Source organism: Lissotriton helveticus, chromosome 4_1, assembly GCF_964261635.1.
Source record: "Lissotriton helveticus chromosome 4_1, aLisHel1.1, whole genome shotgun sequence".
NCBI classification, from domain to species: Eukaryota; Metazoa; Chordata; class Amphibia; order Caudata; family Salamandridae; genus Lissotriton; species Lissotriton helveticus.
This window is the reverse complement of record NC_136063.1, coordinates 971,429,930-971,446,153: the sequence shown is the minus strand read 5'-3', so window position 1 is coordinate 971,446,153 and position 16,224 is coordinate 971,429,930. Positions and strand designations below refer to the sequence as shown.

The 16,224-nt window shown below is 36.8% G+C and overlaps 7 non-coding genes across 7 annotated transcripts; all 7 read right to left on the bottom strand.

The window, feature by feature from the left end:
• Positions 1-556: 556 nt before the first annotated feature.
• On the bottom strand, positions 557-630 carry TRNAI-AAU (transfer RNA isoleucine (anticodon AAU)). Its single transcript has one exon. It is a non-coding gene; the product is annotated as a tRNA-Ile (tRNA).
• A 790-nt stretch (positions 631-1,420) lies between these two features.
• TRNAI-AAU (transfer RNA isoleucine (anticodon AAU)) lies at positions 1,421-1,494 on the bottom strand. The gene has a single exon. It is a non-coding gene; the product is annotated as a tRNA-Ile (tRNA).
• A 580-nt stretch (positions 1,495-2,074) lies between these two features.
• On the bottom strand, positions 2,075-2,148 carry TRNAI-AAU (transfer RNA isoleucine (anticodon AAU)). Its single transcript has one exon. It is a non-coding gene; the product is annotated as a tRNA-Ile (tRNA).
• Positions 2,149-2,598: 450 nt separating this feature from the next.
• Positions 2,599-2,672, bottom strand: TRNAI-AAU (transfer RNA isoleucine (anticodon AAU)). Its single transcript has one exon. It is a non-coding gene; the product is annotated as a tRNA-Ile (tRNA).
• Positions 2,673-3,251: 579 nt separating this feature from the next.
• Positions 3,252-3,325, bottom strand: TRNAI-AAU (transfer RNA isoleucine (anticodon AAU)). Its single transcript has one exon. It is a non-coding gene; the product is annotated as a tRNA-Ile (tRNA).
• Positions 3,326-4,114: 789 nt separating this feature from the next.
• On the bottom strand, positions 4,115-4,188 carry TRNAI-AAU (transfer RNA isoleucine (anticodon AAU)). The gene has a single exon. It is a non-coding gene; the product is annotated as a tRNA-Ile (tRNA).
• A 580-nt stretch (positions 4,189-4,768) lies between these two features.
• Positions 4,769-4,842, bottom strand: TRNAI-AAU (transfer RNA isoleucine (anticodon AAU)). Its single transcript has one exon. It is a non-coding gene; the product is annotated as a tRNA-Ile (tRNA).
• Between the last annotated feature and the right edge of the window lie 11,382 nt (positions 4,843-16,224).

Genomic DNA, 16,224 nt, shown 5'->3' with positions numbered 1-16,224 from the left:
AGCACAGGAAGCAGTGCTAATGATAGTTCAACCGGGAGATTTGGAAAGCTTAATTTCAGTTGTTTAATATGAATTAACTTTCATATTATCAACATGAAGAAACTAATATGACTTCAAAAAAATTGCAATACAAAAGAGATTTCCATACTTAGTGTTAGAATTTTGAACCAGTAACGTTTTTTCCACGTGGTTTAGCAATAAATAAATATTCATCACCTATATTCAATTGATTCATCTAATCATTCTATCAGCTTCTGCGCAAAGGAAATATGGAGGTAAACATGATACAGAAGAAAATACATCTATTTTCAACATTAAAGGAGCATCCAGTATTGGCTTGGAGACTGATTGAAATTATGTCCTTTGCGTTTTTAACTTCATGCTCTAACAGACTAAACTAATAGGCTCACTAAATATATAGAATACTTTTGAAGAATTAGCAGATGATGAAATGCTACTGATTCCATCCAATCCTTCAAGCAGCGTGTGATTCAAGGAGATAAACAGTCCAAAATGAGACACATGAAAAATTCATCTTTGTTCAAACATTTAAACTTGGCCTGTACAGGGATCGAACCTGTGACCTTGGCGTTATTAGCACCACGCTCTAACCATCTGAGCTAACAGGCCATTTTGCACAGCTAGCTGGAGGTCCAGCATATGAAGAAGGGCAAATGATAGTTAACCCAGGAGATTTGGAAAGCTTAATTTCAGCAGTTTACCATGAAGTTATTGTTATATATTATCAACATGAAGAAACTAATATGACTTAAAAAAAATTACAATACAAAAGAGATTTACATACTTAGTGTTAGAACTTAGAACCATTAACATTTTTTCCATGTGGTTAAGCAATAAATAAATATTCATCACCTATATTGAATTGATTCATCTAATCATTTTATCAGCTTCTCCTCAAAGGAAATATAGAGATAAACATGATACAGTAAAAAATACATCTATTTTCAACATTAAAGGAGCATCAAGTATTGGCTTGGAGACTGATTGAAAGTATGTCCTTGTCGTTTTTAACTACATGCTCTAACAGACTAAACTAATAGAGTCACTAAATATATAGCATACTATTGAAGATGAAGCAGATGATGAAGTCCTACTGAATGTTAATCCGGGATAGTTGGAAAGCTTATATTCAGCTGTTTACATTCATAGTATCTTTATATATTATCAACAAGACTAAACAAAAATGATCTCAATAAATTGCTATAAATAAGAGATTTAGTTACTTGGCGTTAGAACTTAGAACCATTAATAGATATTCCAGGCGCTTTAAGAATAGTAATTAATTCTATAATTATATCAAATGTATTCATCCAGTCCTTCAAGCAGCGTTTGATCCAAGGAGATAAACAGTCCAAAATGAGACACAAGAAAAATTAATCTTTTTTCAAAGAATTAAACTTGGCCTGTACAGGGATCGAACCTGTGACCTTGGCGTTATTAGCACCACGCTCTAACCAACTGAGCTAAAAGGCCAATTTGCACATCTTCTGGAGGACCAGCACAGGAAGCAGTGCTAATGATAGTTCAACCGGGAGATTTGGAAAGCTTAATTTCAGCTGTTTAATATGAATTAACTTTCATATTATCAACATGAAGAAACTGTTATGACTTCAAAAAAAATGCAATACAAAAGAGATTTCCATTCTTAGTGTTAGAATTTTGAACCACTAACGTTTTTTCCACGTGGTTTAGCAATAAATAAATATTCATCACCTATATTCAATTGATTCATCTAATCATTCTATCAGCTTCTGCGCAAAGGAAATATAGAGGTAAACATGATACAGAAGAAAATACATCTATTTTCAACATTAAAGGAGAATCAAGTTTTGGCTTGGAGACTGATTGAAATTATGTCCTTTGCGTTTTTAACTTCATGCTCTAACAGACTAAACTAATAGGCTCACTAAATATATAGAATACTTTTGAAGAATTAGCAGATGATGAAATGCTACTGATTCCATCCAATCCTTCAAGCAGCGTGTGATTCAAGGAGATAAACAGTCCAAAATGAGACACTAGAAAAATTAATCTTTTTTCAAACAATTAAACTTGGCCTGTACAGGGATCGAACCTGTGACCTTGGCGTTATTAGCACCACGCTCTAACCATCTGAGCTAACAGGCCATTTTGCACAACTACCTGGAGGTCCAGCAAATGAAGAAGGGCAAATGATAGTTAACCCAGGAGATTTGGAAAGCTTAATTTCAGCAGTTTACCATGAAGTTATTGTTATAATATTATTGTTATAATATTGTTATATCAACATGAAGAAACTAATATGACTTAATAAAAATTACAATACAAAAGAGATTTTCATACTTAGTGTTAGAACTTAGAACCATTGACGTTTTTTCCATGTGGTTAAGCAATAAATAAATATTCATCATCATCATCATAATATATAAAGATACTATGAATGTAAACAGCTGAATATAAGCTTTCCAACTATCCCGGATTAACAATCAAATATGAATTAAAAAATTATATGAAATATCAAGCAGCGTTTGATCCAAGCAGATAAACAGTCCAAAATGAGACACAAGAAAAATTCATCTTTTTTCAAAGAATTAAACTTGGCCTATACAGGGATCGAACCTGTGACCTTGGTGTTATTAGCACCACGCTCTAACCAACTAAGCTAACAGGCCATTTGCACATCTTCTGGAGGACCAGCACAGGAAGCAGTGCTAATGATAGTTCAACCGGGAGATTTAGAAAGCTTAGTTTCAGTTGTTTAATATGAATTAACTTTCATATTATCAACATGAAGAAACTAATATGACTTCAAAAAAATTGCAATACAAAAGAGATTTCCATACTTAGTGTTAGAATTTTGAACCAGTAACGTTTTTTCCACGTGGTTTAGCAATAAATAAATATTCATCACCTATATTCAATTGATTCATCTAATCATTCTATCAGCTTCTGCGCAAAGGAAATATGGAGGTAAACATGATACAGAAGAAAATACATCTATTTTCAACATTAAAGGAGCATCCAGTATTGGCTTGGAGACTGATTGAAATTATGTCCTTTGCGTTTTTAACTTCATGCTCTAACAGACTAAACTAATAGGCTCACTAAATATATAGAATACTTTTGAAGAATTAGCAGATGATGAAATGCTACTGATTCCATCCAATCCTTCAAGCAGCGTGTGATTCAAGGAGATAAACAGTCCAAAATGAGACACAAGAAAAATTCATCTTTGTTCAAACAATTAAACTTGGCCTGTACAGGGATCGAACCTGTGACCTTGGCGTTATTAGCACCACGCTCTAACCATCTGAGCTAACAGGCCATTTTGCACAGCTAGCTGGAGGTCCAGCATATGAAGAAGGGCAAATGATAGTTAACCCAGGAGATTTGGAAAGCTTAATTTCAGCAGTTTACCATGAAGTTATTGTTATATATTATCAACATGAAGAAACTAATATGACTTAAAAAAATTACAATACAAAAGAGATTTACATACTTAGTGTTAGAACTTAGAACCATTAACATTTTTTCCATGTGGTTAAGCAATAAATAAATATTTATCACCTATATTGAATTGATTCATCTAATCATTTTATCAGCTTCTCCTCAAAGGAAATATAGAGATAAACATGATACAGTAGAAAATACATCTATTTTCAACATTAAAGGAGCATCAAGTATTGGCTTGGAGACTGATTGAAAGTATGTCCTTGTCGTTTTTAACTTCATGCTCTAACAGACTAAACTAATAGAGTCACTAAATATATAGCATACTATTGAAGATGAAGCAGATGATGAAGTCCTACTGATTGTTAATCCGGGATAGTTGGAAAGCTTATATTCAGCTGTTTACATTCATAGTATCTTTATATATTATCAACAAGACTAAACAAAAATGATCTCAATAAATTGCTATAAATAAGAGATTTAGTTACTTGGCGTTAGAACTTAGAACCATTAATAGATATTCCAGGCGCTTTAAGAATAGTAATTAATTCTATAATTATATCAAATGTATACATCCAGTCCTTCAAGCAGCGTTTGATCCAAGGAGATAAACAGTCCAAAATGAGACACAAGAAAAATTAATCTTTTTTCAAAGAATGAAACTTGGCCTGTACAGGGATCGAACCTGTGACCTTGGCGTTATTAGCACCACGCTCTAACCAACTGAGCTAAAAGGCCAATTTGCACATCTTCTGGAGGACCAGCACAGGAAGCAGTGCTAATGATAGTTCAACCGGGAGATTTGGAAAGCTTAATTTCAGCTGTTTAATATGAATTAACTTTCATATTATCAACATGAAGAAACTAATATGACTTCAAAAAAATTGCAATACAAAAGAGATTTCCATTCTTAGTGTTAGAATGTTGAACCACTAACGTTTTTTCCACGTGGTTTAGCAATAAATAAATATTCATCACCTATATTCAATTGATTCATCTAATCATTCTATCAGCTTCTGCGCAAAGGAAATATAGAGGTAAACATGATACAGAAGAAAATACATCTATTTTCAACATTAAAGGAGAATCAAGTATTGGCTTGGAGACTGATTGAAATTATGTCCTTTGCGTTTTTAACTTCATGCTCTAACAGACTAAACTAATAGGCTCACTAAATATATAGAATACTTTTGAAGAATTAGCAGATGATGAAATGCTACTGATTCCATCCAATCCTTCAAGCAGCGTGTGATTCAAGGAGATAAACAGTCCAAAATGAGACACTAGAAAAATTAATCTTTTTTCAAACAATTAAACTTGGCCTGTACAGGGATCGAACCTGTGACCTTGGCGTTATTAGCACCATGCTCTAACCATCTGAGCTAACAGGCCATTTTGCACAACTACCTGGAGGTCCAGCAAATGAAGAAGGGCAAATGATAGTTAACCCAGGAGATTTGGAAAGCTTAATTTCAGCAGTTTACCATGAAGTTATTGTTATATATTATTCACTGAAAAAACCATAGGTTATAGACCATATATAGTTAGGAATTAGCATTTAAAAAACCTTATTTTACTCACACAAAACCATTGAAATTCCATATATAGTTAGTTGCACTAACTATATATCGCGCACCCGCAATCCACTGCTGATCATGTCACATATTACATCATTCATGACATGGTCAGTGACATCACTGATGATATCACTGATGACATCTCAAATGACATCACTGATGACATCACTGATGACATCTCAAATGACATCACTGATGACATCACTGATGACAACATCCAGTGACTGTATGTTTCTGTAAAGTTAAAATATGTCTTACATATTGAAGAATGAGTGGATGTAGAAGTGTCTGAACAAAGGATTTAGTAGGTGCGTGACTGACTGTATGAGTGAGTGATTAAATGTGTCTCACTGAGTGCATGGGTTAGTGACTAAACTGTCTTAATTTGTGCATCATTATGTCTGTTGTTCTGTAAACTGGTGCATGTGTTGATCAGTAGCTATATGATTAACTATATGGGTTATTGATTGGTTGCCCAAGTATTTGTATGGGAGACTGAGAGTGTGTATGGGTGGCTGGGAGGTGTATGACTCTCTGCATAGATGTATGGGTTCAAAAGTGCATGTGGAAACAGCTGTATGGGCGGTTGACTGTGTGCATGACTGTATTGGTGAGTGAATAGATATCTCAGTGCTACATGTCAAAGTAAGTACATATGTAAAATACAGTACATGTGAGAGTTGACATATATAAATAACTGTGCATAAGAGCCAGTGAATGTGTGAGTGGCTGTATGGATCATTGTGAACTTGTATCCAGGATTGTATAAGTGAGTAAATATGTTTTAGTATATGTTTGAATAAGTAAGGTGTGTTTAACTGTATAGTTAAGGAAATGGAGGTGTGATTGATTGTTTGCATGACTGACTAGGTGTGTGTGTAACTTCATGGATGAGTGACAGTCTATGAGTGTCTGTTTACACTGAGTGTATCTAAGGTTATATTAGAGTCTGAAGAGGTTCATCGTATTATCACATGAATGATGTCATCAGTGATGTGATCAGTAATGTCAAATGAGATGTCATCAGTGATGTAATCAGTGATGTCATTTGAGATGTCATCAGTGATGTCATCAGTGATGTCATTTGAGATGTCATCAGTGATGTCATCAGTGATGTCACTGACCATGTCATGAATGATGTAATATGTGACATGATCAGCAGTGGATTGCGGGTGCGCGATATATAGTTAGTGCAACTAACTATATATGGAATTTCAATGGTTTTGTGTGAGTAAAATAAGGTTTTTTAAATGCTAATTCCTAACTATATATGGTCTATAACCTATGGTTTTTTCAGTGAATTTTCAAGGTTTTGTAAATGCTAATTCCTAACTATATATGGTCTATAACCTATGGTTTTTTCAGTGAATTTCATTGGTTTTTTAAAAGCTAATATCTACAGCTGTAAAATGTATTCTTCTTTAAATCCAAAAATATATTTTATATGTTTATTAATAATTTTTTTTTAATATTTTTTTTGTTTCGCTCCCGGTCCGCGAACCAGGAAGCTTCCCGTTAGCTCAATTCGATTCCGCGATCCGGTCCGCGAACCGGTAACAAATCAACATAGTTACGGTATCGCGTTGCCGCGTAATGCGTCTTATGACGTACTGCGTTAGCGCACCCGGAAGTGCCCCGGGGCGCGGACCGAGGCGCGAAACGCAACTCCCCGGAAGCGATCCGCGGCGCGAAAGCGCGACGTATCGCGTTGCCGCGAAATGCGTCTTGTGACGTACTGCGTTAGCGCACCCGGAAGTGTCCCCGGGCGCGGACCGAGGCGCGAAGCGCAGCGAACCGGAAGCTAACCGGGGAGCGTTCCGCAGCGCGTAACATGAAAGTTAGAGTCATGTGACTTGTTAATAAAGCTTTTCATTGGTTCATTTCACTTTTAGTTTCATAATTATGGAAGGCTAGGTCAGGTGACCTAAAAATAACACTTTTCATTGGTTGAGAACTATTGTTTTTCCCAAATGATGAAAACCCCTCCTTCTTTCCTCACTCTGACTTTCATCATTGTGAGAGGAAGACCTTTATTCATAGTAGAGCAATGGCTTCAGTACTTGCTTCAGCTGGTGCACCCCCACCACCACCTCCACCTCCTCATGGGAAGAGAGGACCACCTCCCCAGGTCATCACCAACACTGAGGGGGAAGAGGAAGAAATGGAGGAAGAGGAGGGAGAAGAACCACAGTTCTTGGAAGAGGTGCCCCGGGTTTCCCATAGGAAAGCCAGTTTCATCTGGCAGTTTTATTCAATCCCTCCAGGGCAAAAGAAAGTGAATGCGAGGTATGTGACCTGCCTCATCTGCAAAGAGAAATTATCAAGAGGGACTGATAAAAAGTATAGCTATGGGAACTATACCATGCATCGGCACATGACCAGGAAGCATCCACTTAATTACAGCCGGGCGGAAATACGGGATATGGAACAAAACCCAACAGCAACTCCTGTGGCCAGGTCAACATCGTCAATATCATTGACACCAGCAGAGGCACGGGAAACTGTGCCAAACATCCAAGAGAATTTTGGGCACATGAAACATACTTGTATGCACTGTGGTGCGTTGATATCATGTGGTAACATGAGTATTAATGCCATCAACCTGGCTTATGACAATCATAATTGCCCTAACCGCCCCCAGTAATTTTTTTTTGCTCCTGTTGAGCCCTTTTCAACGCCTGTTTTTTGTTGTTCCCCCCCCCCAAAAAAAAACCAAAAAAAATATAAAATCGTTCAAAAAATACAAAAAAAACAAAAAATGTTCAAAAAATACAAAAAAAATATAAAACAACAAAAATATAAAAAAAAAAGTTCTTTTCAGAACTACCTTCCCTTTCCAAAAAAATTGCTAGAATGTTTAGCACTCTGGCAAGCTCTATTTCTTTTGGTTCGCTTCCGGTTTAGCTTCCCGGTACGCGTACCGGGAGCTAACCAAAAAAAAAACTTTTTAAAAAAAAAGAGTAAGTATAAGGAAAGTAAACAGAGAGTGATGTTTCAAGAAAGACAGCTATAGGTAGTAAAGAAGAGATACTATTTAATAGATCTATTTACCAAAAAACAGACAGAAGATGGTATAATTGTGAAAAACAAAATAGATAACGAAGTGAAAGAAAAACAAGCATTGGCATAGCCAATAGGTATCGACTTTTGGACCTTCTAAGTCTTTAGTTATGCAGCATAATATCCTTGGTGCAGCAACATCAACTGTTGCATGGCTAAACACGTATAAGGTCCCAAAGGCGAGACCTATTGTCTATGCCAATGCTTGTTTCTTAAGTAGAATTGCAATACGTATGGCTCTTCCATGTAAAAAAATCTTATCTTGTGCTCTAAAGATTGCTAAAGTCTCGACAGAGAACAGGCTAGATTGTAAGTAGGGTAAATTGCGCTTGGTGATCTGTTTGAGGGAGCGTCTGCTTTGCCTGGTGTCTTTGGAGAGCAATTTTGATTGTTATACTGGACAATATAGCCCTAATGTAAATAACATAGGGGCATATTATCAACATAGGCAATAAAAGTTTTGCAGCTTTTATAGGCAGAAATGTGTCGCTAAAGCTGCTTTTGCGGCAGAAAACTGCCGCTAAAGCCGCTTTTGCACCAGTTTTCTGCCAATAAAAAGAGCAATAATTTTATTGGCTGCATTCATAATATGCCCCTTAGTGTGCTTCAACTACACAGAGAAAGCATTATGAACAAATAGTGATACAGTGATCAGTCAAAGACACTAAGAGTAATAGAGACGGAGTGAGTGAACAAGAGTGAGGAACTATGAAAAGAGAGGGACTGAGAAAAAAAGTGGAAGGAGTTGAGTAAGTAGGTAATAGAGAAAGGAATGAGGGAAGTAGCAAAGGCAGGAAACTGAGGATTAAAGAAATGAAGCAGTGGAACTAATAGTAGTTCAATGTGATAGAAATGTAACGAAAAGAGTACAAAATACTTACCTTATAATTGTCGTTAAATTCCTCACTTTTTATTTTTATACTTTCAATCTGTGAAAGAGAGAACAAACATTTGAAAAATATAAAAACATGTATTGAAAAATTACAAAAGACAAGGGCAAAGATTGAAGGACAAACAGTTTTTCAATAACTTTGACACTTACAGAAGCTACACAGTCCTAAAGATATACATTTTAAAGTAACACTATCTTGATGCAGATGAAGTGAGGCCTATCTTAAAACATGGTGCATCTTTTGCATTGCTGTTCTCTCAGAAAAGTGTCGCAAGACACTAAAATTTAAAATAATTGCTTCAGGATGCCAATAAGATGTCTACTATCCAGAGTTTTGTTTCAGGTGAGGCCTACTCAGGGTTGCAGATGAAATTTCAAGTTGTTGAAGAGAATAGAAGACATAATACATGTGAAGGTCTACCAATGAAGTGAGTCATGTCCACTGCAATCTTCAACAAAGTCCAAACCTCCTATGTTTCCCTGGACAGACCTAAACTTGATCTGCACAATGTGATTCGTAATGATAGGAAACACAGGTGATGTAATTGAAATACATGCAATTTATTTTGCTCATTTCACAATCACATCACTTCTGTTTCCTTTGCTTAGGTATCTCATTGTGCAGATGTAGTCTAGCATATCAAAGAATACGCAGAAGTGCAGCACTGCATGCAACAACTTTGACACTTACAGAAGCCTCACCTTCTCCATGCCTTCTACACAGTTCTACATATACATCATAAATGGAAACATTACAGAATTAATTATACATGTTAAATGGTTTATTTTTGCTGTTCTCAGAATGTATCAAAATTCACTAAAAACAGTGACTTGAAGGTATTCATCATGTAACAGCGGGGAAAAAAAAACACAATCAAAATGATTGTGTTTAAAAAACCCATACAAGATCAGAAATCAAAAATCAGAACTCCTTAAAGTTAACTTACTTTCCATGACGTCCAAGGATGTCCTATGAATAGCTTATACTCTTTTGTGCTGTTATTACTTTCAGCCCACCAGTTTCTGAAAGAAAATCTCCATCGTTTTTAAAAACATGTTACATACAATAAATGACTTCTTGCTCTCTACCACAAGATTCCACAAGGCCAAATTTTGTCAGAGCCATGTATAACTCTTGGATTTCTTGTTAACCAATCCCATCATTTGGCATTCCCGCAACTTTCAGAATTAAAATGTTGAAGATCATTTTCACAATCCTGGAATAGTAATATCTTCCCCTTCTTGCTCAGTCATGTTCTACATTTCGTATGACACTGATACTGCTTAATATGAAGCAGACTTACACTACCTCTATGAGTACTACAATTATTTAATTCTCTACATCACTTTTAATCACAAAGTAATGTAAAACAGTAGACAGCATTGCAGACTTACATTCCCTCTACTCCATGTTTTGATTGGCTGCTTTAATTAGCTTATGAAAAGAAACAGTTTTTCTGAACTCATTTAAACTGCACATACATGTCCATGATGTCCAATCCTATGATTAGAAGTTATGTCTCTGAACTACACTTATCCTCAAGGCCAAATTGTGTAGGAGCCATTAGAACTTCTTGAAATTCCACAGATCATATCCCGAGATTATTTTCCTAAAATTTTGGTTTTAAAAACACCAGGTAAGAGTTTTTAAGGTCATACGGCAATTTTTTTTTGAAAATTACAACAGAATCATTACAGAATGACCAGCCATTTCTAGACTTTAAATAAGCTGTGTAATGTCCTGATGATATTGAAGGGCCGTCATGATATATAATTGCTGTAGTTACAAAAGTCCTTCCTGATATTGACAACTGCGAAGCTACAAAATTTTTTATTAAAGTTGTCAATTTTGTTCCATCAGGCCTACATCGTTGGAACATTAAAATGATGTACTGGCCATATGTTCGTATAAATAATGTGGACATCATTTCAGATTTACATTGGCTACACTCCATGTTGTGATTAGCAGCTTTTACTAGCTTATTAAAGGAGACTGATTTACTGTCTGGCAAAGTTAAATATACAAATCTTTCTGAGTCTACACTAGTAGTACTTGATACCATACAGTTCTCGCAGTCATGCTGCCATTGATAAGAAAGCCCAAACAGCTGATCTACATCTACACCTTCAGCATGTAATACATGAAGCATATACATTAAAAACTCCTGACAATCTTGCTGAATATTTTGAGAGAATTGTGTTTGGCCTGAACATCTATCTAACAGATTTCTAATTTCAGACACACTTTCTATGTTTCTTCTATCAGTGGTACATTTCTCTAACACAGAATTTAACAAACTGCAAAATCTTTGATCAGAATTGACCACAATCTCTTCTTTTACATTTTTTAGAGAAAACAAAACATTCATTACTACATTAGCATAGCAGTTGACACCAGAACTGTTTTCAAACTGAAAACCAACAACATCTTCAACAGAATCCTCTTTGTTTCTGCTTGTAATTTTAGGTTCATTCACTTTTTTTCTTTTTGCTACAACCTGCCCAGTATTGTTCTCATTTCTTCGTTTCCGGCCTACCAGACGTTTCTCAAACAAAGGAAACTGAGGCAAATGTGGCGCATACTCTCTTCTTAACCTATTGTATTCCTTAACACAATCTAGATCTGCACAAATGTTTCTGACATCACAGTCAATCAAGTACAATCCCGATAAAGTTCTAACTCGTGACAATGCCACATATGCCATACCCTCCTTGAACACAGAACTGCCAATATTCACCAATGCAGTGTCTACACTTAAACCTTGCGATTTATGAATTGTCACCGCATATGCCAAGCAAACAGGGAACTGCTTACGGCGAACATATAAGTCTTTTACAAGCAAAAATCTAGCAGAACAACGAGCAATTAGCTGTACTTCCTCAATGCCATCAAATTTAATTTTTAAAAATTCAATTCCATCTCTATTTCTGTATTTCACAAAATCAACAACATTACCCATTGATCCATTTACCAGACCTCTTTCAACATGTAAATTCCTTCTTAAAATTATACGGCAGTTCAAGCACACATTCAGAGTCTTTTCAAAACCTGCAGTTTTAGATATACTCTTCTCTAATGAATCCAATTTTGTTTTCAGATTCTCAGACAAAATAATTGTTGATCCCATATGCTCTACTCTATCAATAGCTTCCACTTTCACAATCTCTTGCTTTTCTAAATGCAACATTTTGTTGTTAAATTTTGCACATTCTGCAAGAGTTGGCATCAAACATATTCCAGATTTCTTATCAGTAATTTTCTGAAAAATATTCTCAGGCACAACATCTTGTTCTGGATATAAATTTGACAGTAATCGTGCATGTAAAGCTTCTTTCCCATGCTCGGTCACTTTTCCAATTCTAACATCTTGTAGAATAGTCTTGTAAACTTCATCCTTTGCCTGACGCATATTTTCATGCAGTTCAGCATAATTGAAGTTTAACCATATATTGACGTTGCCAATGCTGCCTAGGCACTTCCTGGTATCTTCATGCGTGAGCATTTTGAACACAGGTTGCCCTTTCACTGGTGTCAGCTGCAGAAGATCTCCAAAAACAATGATGTGTTTGCCACCGAATAACACATCATACTCTGTTTTGAGAACTTCTTGCATCCTCAAATGCACAAAGGCAAGCATGACATTGGAAACCATGCTTACTTCGTCAATGATAAGAAGTTTCATTTTCCTCAAGATTCTTGAAACTTCAAAACAAGCATCTCCAGATAGCTTGTGATATTCTAATTTGTTGTCATGCTCCACTGGCAGCATCAGTAAACGATGTAAAGTAATCCCTTTAATATTATGTGCTGCCAGTCCAGTTGGAGCAGTGACAACACAAGACAGTGATGACTCTGTCCTTTCCTGCAAATAGCATGAAATTGCTTTAATGAGGAAACTTTTTCCAGTTCCCGCTTCTCCACTCACGTACAGTCGGACAGGCTTCAACGACGTACATGAGCATTCTTTCTTATCATGACTTAATCCATGATCAATTTGCATGGTAACTTCGTCATATATTTTCCTCTGCTCAACGTTGAGTTGCCTTTCCAACTCTTCTAAGTTAACCGCATCCTCTTGAGCATGTGCCATGGCTCTTTCCACCTCATTCATAGCAGTGGCAGCTTCATTTTCAATAAGAGGTCCTCCTAGTGGATCCTGACTCAATGAAGCAGAACTCTGACTGTCCTGAGAACTGTCTCTGGCAATCTCGGCTGCAATCGTTGCTTCCTGCTCAATTTCCGCATTCAACATTTCTACATATTTGGGAAAAGCAGGACATTCTATGGTCTCCTTGGCGGCATTGAAAGAGTCTTCGTAACAGAGGAAATCTCCAAGCAGTTCCTCTTCTGCACGCCAAGGCTTGAAAAGTTGCAAAAGTGCTAAATAGAAAAACTCCTTTTTTTCAGGAGATTCGCCACTCAATTTTCGATGGTTTATCAAGTGGCATTTTCTTTGCTTGACCAGACATCCCTCACTTCCTATTACAGCATACACTCCTTTCTCAGTATCTTCTTTGATGTTCCTCTTGAACATGTAATTTTGCAGAACCTCATACAGACAAACATTCTCTAGGTGACTGCTTCGATTTGGATAATATGTATCCAACATGTTTGTCTTCAAAATGTCGGTACTGTTTGGCTCCTTTTCCGCCAAATACTCAATTTCCCGCACAGGTTTGAGAACTCGATTACGCGTTGCAGCAAGACCAAGACTCGCCCAAACGATACTCCTGGACTTGGCATAGAGACTTGCTGAAGACAACCGGTCAGAACATTCGTACGCTCCGATTTCTCGATGCGACAACATCTTCAGACTGAAACTGTACAACTTCTTGCTGAGGCTCTTTTCATGGGAAATGTCCTCCCACATATCCTTCAATTCTGTCTTCTCTTTTTTGGTGATATACGACGTCACATACCGAGCCACAGCCATACAGTTATCAGCCACAAACTGTATATCCATGTTAGCATTCCACATGGACAAAATCACCGGGTTGTAGTCGTTGATATACTTGGACTCTTCGTTCCTCTTCAAATTGTAAGTGTTTTTAGGTGATTTCTTCATCACATTATGTCGCAGCGAAGACATCAAACTGTTTACTCTTCCTTTAGAAATCACCGGTCGTGGGAAGCCGAAACGACATTTGGTGTAGAACTTGTCTTTGTTTCGGAATTTACGACGGCAGTACTTTCCACATCGATGGCTTTGGAAACGCAGAACTTTTTCTCTTAGGCTTTTCTTCTCCTTTGCGTTTGGAACAGCACACGTAGAATACTGTTGGATGAAACTCATCACTGAGTCTTCTGGATCCGTTCCAAATTTAGGTGCATCCTTGATCCACAGCAACATATGTATATGAGGAGCTCCTCTTGCTTGGTACTCCTTTCTCCAGAAGAAATCCAACACCTCTCCAAGAGGTGGATTCTTCTTATTCATGATGAAAGACATCATAGCTTCAAATCTATGATTGAAGTACCTACATACATTGACTGGATCCAAAGAGCACAGTTCTCCGGGTGTCTTGAATTCGATGTTTTCTACGTTAGCATTTGCCTCTCGTAGAAATTGAAGTAAGTCTTCCCAGCCATACTCGGCACAACTCAGAGTGAGGAACCATGTGGGAGTACCTAAGTTCCTCAGCATACATTTTAAATCACCATGACGACGGTACCAGTACTCATTAGTACCACGCTGACACGCCATGAGATTAATCAGGTGAGATTCCAAAATACTATCTTGGACATTCACTTTATCCATAAAATCACTTGCCGAGATGTTTTGCATGTGTATACCACTTTTCAAGATGTGGTTCACTGCATATGACAGTCCAGACAGATCGCTTTCAAACAGGAGATGAAACAAATAAGGAATGCATTGTCGAAACCTAGCATCTCCTGCATACAATCGCAAAGTCCGGTATTCAGAAGCAGGAATTTGATGAGGTCGCTCATCATATCTTCCTCCCTGACCTGTTGGAAAAAGCTGTGGGAAACACCGAGCTTCCAAACTTTCCTCCCAAACACTAATGGGACTCCCTTTGGCTTGTTTCATTTGAAACAACTCAATAGCATTCCCCATGACTTCCTTTGAATGCAAAGGATGAACACTATAATGTTCATATATTTCCTCACTAGTAGAGGGTTCTACTTTCTCAATTTGACCAGCACACAAATCGCTATCCTCTTCCTCACTTACTTCCTCTTCTGCAACATATACATTCTTATAGTATTTATTATTTTTTTTCAAATACAATGTTGCCTTTTTAACTTTCCTAACATCTACTAAATCTTGCCATATTTTCTTATTCTTTGTCGGAACCCCATTAACTAAGATAACCAGAGGTTCCTCTTCCACTTTTTCTACTCCAATTGTGTTAATGTTTTTCTTCAAATCTAGAGGCAAATAAACAACTCTTCCCTTTAATCCTCTCTGTAAATCTGATGGAGGCAATTTCCCTGTCTTTGGCTCCATTCTTACAATAGCCTGAAAGGGATGGATACTTTGAATCAAAATAGATTCATAAGTATTTAAATCCTTCAATTCAGAAGGAATCTCAACCAATTCCAGATTATTATGAACTGCTCTAGCAGGCATCTGGTTTTGTTTTAATTTGTTACAACAATAAGTACACACACGTTGATCCAATCCCAAATCAAAACAATTTTCTACCATCAAGTATGTTGCAAAATCCTTCCATTCACTATTATTTTCCCTTTCACTTTTTGCATATAAATCCACTAACTTAGTCTGATTCTTATAATAAGTGCGTCTACAACACACACAAGTGAAATTAGGCCTCTCACTTGATTTCATGTCAAACGTCGCAATTTCCCTCTGGAAATTATCTGTACTGGAAACCTGTACACTATCTTCCAAATGACCCTCTACTTCTTGCTCAATTTCAACATTCTCCTCTTTACTTCCAAAGTAACAAAACTCAATTTCTTCACATATATTCTTCACATCTATTTCAGAACCATGCAAAAGAGCAGCGCATAATTGTTTCAGCATAATTGCTGGACTCTTAGCATAATACAACAGTCTAACTAACTTCCTCACTTTGTTATGATGCACTGCTAGCATCCTGAAATGATGAAAAACACTCTGGCATACTCTCCTGGAAAGACAAGCCAGTGAATGACCATGCAAACCTGTCACTTCTCTCACTCTGCAAGGATCTAATTCTTGCAACAACCTTATTTTCTGCTTCAAACTTTTCTTGTTAAATGACCGTACAAAATCA